The sequence below is a fragment of the Oryza sativa genome, chromosome 11 (assembly GCF_034140825.1).
Source record: "Oryza sativa Japonica Group chromosome 11, ASM3414082v1".
Classification (NCBI taxonomy): Eukaryota; Viridiplantae; Streptophyta; class Magnoliopsida; order Poales; family Poaceae; genus Oryza; species Oryza sativa.
The window spans coordinates 24934605-24941002 of NC_089045.1; positions in this window are offsets into that span (position 1 = coordinate 24934605).

The window sequence follows — 6398 nt, forward strand, 5'->3', positions numbered from 1 at the left end:
CTATTGTATAAATAAGCTATTAGATTAGCTATAGATGATTTGGAGCCGGTAGCTGGCTAAACTATTAAACTTGCTCTAACACGCTACCACGCGCGGTATAGTCGCGTCCTTCGCGTTAACTTCTCCGCGCGAATGGCTTCCGACAGCATCAGGTGTGCATGTTGCTTTCCTAATCAGGCAAATTTTCCAAATTCTAATTAAGCTAACTTTCCTAATCAAGAGTACCTAATTACGTGAACGAGCTACGGGAAGTGACGATACATATATATGTGTATTTAGCCCACTCTTTTAATTAGGCCAGGCCCAACATGATATATATAGTGTTTTTTTTTGAACTTGTTTTCTTGACTTCATTACAAATTCGTCCATGAAATATTTCTATATCTAAACTTTATGTGTGTAAAAAGTTTTTATACAAACAAAGTTTTTATATAGAAAGTTTATATACAAAAAGTTTTTATGTATAAGGTAAAATTAACTAAGCAAAATTATGAGCTGGGTCTAAAATAAGTTTACAAACAGGTTGGAGAGACTAGCACCTGAGCTCAATGCAGACACGAGGCAATGGAAATATATTCACGAGACGCACGGCTGCTTGCGAATGCATGAGGAGGAAACGCATTCGTGGCGCGCGAACATCCGCGTACTAGACTCACCCCTCAATCCCTCTCATATTTTCCGCGCACACTTCCCAAATTGCTAAGTTGTGTGTTTTAGAGTAAATTTTTTGTATACCCTTGAAAACTCACTCAATCCCTCTCATACCCTTAAAAATTTATCCGATCCCTTCTATATACTTCTGAAATTTCAACTTGATCTCTTCTGTACCTCTGCCATTACATTTTCCTTCACTTCGCTGTTAAGTTTGGTTAACAGTAGCCAAGGTAGCATAGATTCATTATATTTCTCCCCATTTCATGATTTTCATCTACTTGTAAAAGTTTTATTATTGGATGGCAGCTAGGATCAGGATGCACATGCTGAGCTGCAAATAGGATTGGGATGCACAAGGAAATTTACCACCTTATTGTTCATATCCTAAGTTGGTTGGAGGTCAGCTACGACGACATAGTGAAACTGGAGGTTGGCTAAGATGTCACCGTAGACCTCGCTTCACACAACGCCAGCTCTGACACCGTCACGGTGGTTGCCTTAAACATTACGAGAAGGCAAACGATAATGGGGAGACACATATCACATGTGGGCTTATATCTGAATGCCTCGTGGGTGAACATGTCGTACATGTGGGCTAGGCTGTGTTCGCTCCTGACACGGAAAACGAAACACGTGATTATAGTGAGATTAATTAAGTATTAATCTAAAAAAAACTTGAAAAATGGATTAATATGATTTTTTAAAGCAACTTTCATATAAAAAACTTTTGCAAAAAATATACCATTTAGCAGTTTAAAAAGCGTGTGCGCGGAAAACGATGGAAGTGAGTTGGGAAAGAGGGGAGAAAAACACAACCTTATAATTGAAAGGCTGGTGCTTTTCTAAAATTTACTCATTTTTAATGAAACATCTAATTAAGTATATACATGTTTCGTCTCTGCTTCTTGCCTATGGAAGAGCTAGAAGGCTTCCACTCTTTCCGGTTTGTGATCCTTTTATGGTAGTCAATCATGTCAATGTATTCTACCCTGGCCTTGTGCATATATGGAGCATGGGATTGGGATGTGTTAGGATTCAAGAAGCCGGGAAACCTTCATTATGCAGGTGACAAGCCAAATGGTGAAGTAAACGAAACATGCATGTGGGAGCCTTGGTTCAAGTGAATTAAGCTAGCAAGCCATTGGAGCTCATCGTTGTGTTCTTCAGCACTTGGTTCTACATCGTACTAACTATCTTTTGTAGCATGTGGGGCGTGTGGTGAAGAAGCGCACATGGTTCTACATCATACTACCTCTTGGCACAATGAAAATTATATTTCTACCAAACTTACTATACAATTCACCCTTGCATAGTTGTGCTTTTACTATGAAATACACTGCTAACTAGCTCGTAGTGACAGCAGAGACATAATGATATTGTGTCTCTGTGTAGGATGTACAATACTAAATGCATATTTGCAACTAAAACAAGCTAGTGTGCTTTAGTAGTGCTTAATTAAATATGAGTAAATTTCAGAAAGCTCCGGGTTTTCAATTATAACCACATTTTGGTGTGTTCAATCATAAGGCATTCAGATCCCTGTGGACCCTGCCCCATGCATGCGTGACATAGCTAGAGGAGCAGCTAGCTAGCAACCTGGAAGCCTAGCAATAAACAACTTATTTAGATACACTTCTAATTTATTTCTGGTTCTTACATCGGTTTCAACCAATGTCCATCCGTTAATTAACTGCACCTGCACGTTAATTGAATCATAATTAAGTAACATTACAGGATTGTATTCGAGTGTATGATCATGTGAGGTCTGCAACGTTCTACCAATCAAACAAGTGGAGTAGTACTTGTGCATGTACAGTTTCAATCTCAGAGGCTGAAAGTATCAATATTTTTCATGTTTTGAATTTGGAAAGTTATGACGTGCTAATGATCTTAGCTAACCAGTAAGGCAGTAACCACCTAGCGCTGGCTTCAGCTGACAAGGAATTTTTTAGATCAAAAGCTGACGAGGATCGGAATTTCCATCGAGCAGAATGCACAGGGGGAGTTCATGGTTGGAGATTTGCTCCGGTCCAACAAAAAAATATCTCGAGATACCGGTACCTCATGGTACCAAATCGTTTCCGAAACGATTCCAACGATCGTAAACGATTTGGTACCATGAGGTACCGGTATCTCGAGGTACTTTTTGTTGGATCGGAGTAAATCTCTTGCAGTAAATAGTGTTGATGGAAGGGTCTGAATCCAAATCATTTACCGGAGAGATGATTAACCATCCGTTGGCCACTACAAATGTTTGGTTTGCTCATCCATAATTACCCATTTGATAACATTTTTCATCTATGCCATCTACTGGTCTTCGTCATGATCCTACATTATGTTCCTACCACGCAGCTCTTGATCAATCCTGGTCTATACATGCTTTAGTTAGACTTACTGAAATGGCATACAATTTTGTGGCCTCTGCATTTCCCATTAGGGAGACAGCAAACGACTGCTAGCATCAAAGAATATGCAAAGCTTCCATGCAGACTCAAAGTTGCTCAAAGACAGTTTCCAGTAACTTGCACAATCGCATTGCCTCCCAAGCCTATGTTATATATTCGTACTTCAAAGTGAGAACATGCCATTGGTGAGTAATTGTATTTCAGATTTCTGCCTCTCAAGTGCAGCTGCTTGCATTTCTGGTTAGATCCTTATATCGGTTTTGAACCCCATTCTATCCATTAACTATATAGTATCTGCATGTTGGAATATAACTATACATTTGTGCATATCATGTAGGGGTTAGCAAATGCTACAAGTGCTCCTTGTAGCCATGAAGTTTACAGTAATGGTAGCTCTACATATCAATATGTGGAGGGCCATGCACATGTACAGTTTCGAATAAATTTACCATCCAACATTTGCTATAAGGAGGTATCACATTTTACACATAAAATTTTGGTTTCTTGATATACTAAGTAACTCGAGATATCAAATTTTACACTAAAAAGTATCTCAAAGTAAAAAAAATTGTGGTACCTCGAGGTACCAAGAATATGGTAAACTTGTATATGCACATTAACGCCCAATTTGTGTGTATCATGCCAGGTCTGCAATAATTCTAACCTAACAACATGTGGACTACCTTGCACATGTACAGTTTATGTCTCGGAGGATATGAAAGTGTCTAAATTTTTCATGTTGTAATTTGGGAAGTTATGACATGTTATAATGACCATAGCTGACAAACCGCTAGCATCAGCTGATCTTAGCTCCAAAAGTTGCAACTACGGTTTACGGCCCAGCATCAGGAGGAGGACTGGAGGAGTCATTGGTGTTTTTGCATATGCAGTTTTGGATTGGAGATTAATCGATACGTACAATATTGTCCTTGCAGCCAGCGTGGTCGGAGCGACGTTTCTGTTGGGTATTTCTGATGGGTGATTTTTCCACGGTGATTTTTTTGTCAGTTATTTCTGACGGTTAACTCACATGAAAATAATTTCTAACGGTAAAACAAATTTTCCTGACGGTTTTGCTCTACAGGCTAGGTCCCAAATCTGGTAGTGGAATTTCTCACATCGCCTGAATTTCTCACATCACTGACTGTGCAATCCACGTCAGGAAAATTAATCCTGACGTGCGCTCATGTCAGGAATAGTTTTCCTGACGGATAAACGTCAGGCAAATTATTTTTCCCTGACAAGCTAGTTCTGACGGTATTTTCCTGACGTTGACACGTCGGGACCTATTCCTGACGGTTTTTCATTTATTCCTGACGGGTTTTAGCCGTCAGAGGTAATACTGTTTCTGGTAGTGTACTGTCAGCGGGAGGTTCTAATTCCCAAGTACTTTGAAGCAGATATATGTAATTGAGACCATTTCCACCATAGATGTTTTTGGTTTAATTTCCTCATTCATAATTTAACCGTTTGCTCTCACACTTTTCATCTCAAGCTTCAGCTGGTCATGCTGAGGCAATGTTGTGTTACTACCGCACAACTCTCGATCCATCTTGCTCTGTGCCTGCTTCAATTGGACCTATCGAAGTGGCCAAGACAACCTCGTGATTTCTGCACCTGCCAGTGGAGAGGCAATAAGCTACTCCAGCAGGCCAAACATTCGCAAAGGTGGGCAAGATAAGAAGTTTCTTGATGCTGGGACTACGTAACTTGCACACTCCCGTTGCCTCCTAAGCCTAGCTATATGTGATTCAACGTAAGTAGACATAATTGTATTCAGACTTTCTGCCTCTAAAGTGTGTGTGGCTTGCATTTCTGGCCTGGCTCGTTTTTTATATTGGCTTTGAACCTACTTCCTCTCCGTTTCACAATGTAACATTTTTTAGCATTGTCCACATTCATATAGTGTGTGTGTTTAGATTCATTAACGTCTATATGAATGTGGGCAATGCTAGAGAGTATTACATTATTAAACGGAGGAAGTATTATATAAGTCCATTAATATATCTGCATGACTGCGTGTTTAACTATAAACCTTGCTTTTGCGCATTTCATGTGGGTCCTGCATGAAATTGTTGCTTGCAGCCACGAATCTTACAGCACTGCTCTACCTATCAACATGTGTTTTCTTGAAATGTGTTTTCTTGTTTTAATTAGGGAATTTATAAGTATGTGATGCATAAATCTGCACAAACATTTAGTAGCTAGCTGATGACCTTTCTACACTTTATCCGGGCCGTCCGCTCTGCAATACCGTACTGCTTTGGCTCGAGAGAGAGTGTTCTACTTCTACTACAAGACGGCGGCCGGCTGGTTGTTCTGGACCTCATGTACTCCCTCCGTCCCATAATATAAGGGATTTTGAGTTTTTACTTGTAGTGTTTGACCACTCGTTTTATTAAAAAAAATATGCAAATATAAAAAACGAAAAGTTGTGTGTAAAGTACTTTGAATAATAAAATAAGTCATAAAAAAGTAAATAAGAATTCCTAAATTTTTTAAATAAGACGATTGGTCAAACAGTGCAAGTAAAAAGATTATGGGACGGAGGGAGTAGCTCACTTGTGCAGATATGTTTTTTCCGTTTGGATGGACGTTTCCCTCGGCAGGAGAGCTTGAGACAGAGGGAGAAGGAGCTGATTTACTTTGCATCAACTCATGATACTACTTCTCTAATTAATCTTGTGTTTTTATGGTGGACAAATAGCCACGAGATAACCACTATAACATAAGTATCCTCTTCATCCTGACAGCCAAATTCAACAAAATGGTCAGGCCATGCATGACCATCAATGGTCAATTGGTTCAAAATTTGCAAAAGCACAATTGCAGAAATAATTTACCCAATGCTAGCCCGACATGTATATCGTCCGATAAACAAATTGAAACGACAGTATGACTAGCATGCTTTCAGAGAATTTAAATTTCTCGATGCATCCCAATCCCATCCTAGTTTTAGATTGGCACCCAAATTGCTTTGACATTGATATAGGTAGTTTGCAAAGTGAATAGATATATATGGAGGCCTACGTACCATGATCATTCCATGGACAAGAAGTGGAGAACCAAGCGATGACATATATATGACACCTGATGCACTAATTTGTATTGTAAAATGACAACATGGGGGACCTTCTGGGGTACAGTAAGTGGGATATGTAAAAATTCAGAATTGACTAGAGGCACACAACTATGGGCATATCTTGTTCAGACAATCATAGAAGCAATTATAATCACAGATTCCACCTGCAATTAATCTACAGATACAATAGAGGGATATGCAGATTACTTTATGAATCAGAGTTCAGAAGAGAAAATATATATAGCCCTTATAGAATA